This window comes from Penaeus monodon, chromosome 28 (genome assembly GCF_015228065.2).
Source record: "Penaeus monodon isolate SGIC_2016 chromosome 28, NSTDA_Pmon_1, whole genome shotgun sequence".
Lineage (NCBI taxonomy): Eukaryota > Metazoa > Arthropoda > Malacostraca > Decapoda > Penaeidae > Penaeus > Penaeus monodon.
The window spans coordinates 23,670,876-23,671,283 of record NC_051413.1 but is presented as its reverse complement, the minus strand read 5'-3'; the positions used below and the strand labels follow the sequence as shown (position 1 = coordinate 23,671,283).

Genomic DNA, 408 nt, shown 5'->3' with positions numbered 1-408 from the left:
CTAATTAACACACAGAAAGAAAAAGAGAAGCACAGCACATAATCATTCAAAGGCAGCATTTTCTCCGGCAGTAAAGAACATACCAGGCATACCCAACAGGCAATACTACATCGTCTTGAACATAGCTGTCATCACATCAGCTTGACTTCTAGCTCATCCCGAATGCACGAAGGCTACACCATACCAACATTCCTACCGGGCATGCCTGCACCGCCCCTAGAGCATGGCCTAACCACCGAACATCATATAATCATCACCATACCTACTGGGTATAATGATACATCGTCTTTAGTACAAGGCTACAGTGGAATAACAATAACCATTACACTGATGTCCACCGGCGCTCTTTGCTTTTTAGAGTACTGCAAGCGTAAATCAGCAAATGGTACTTTACCAATCACTTTATGT

General features: G+C 43.4%; 1 protein-coding gene across 2 annotated transcripts in view; it reads right to left on the bottom strand.

The window, feature by feature from the left end:
- The window catches only part of LOC119591424 (dipeptidase 1-like), a 285,765-nt gene that overhangs the window by 222,899 nt on the left and 62,458 nt on the right, over nucleotides 1-408 (bottom strand). The window lies entirely within an intron of this gene.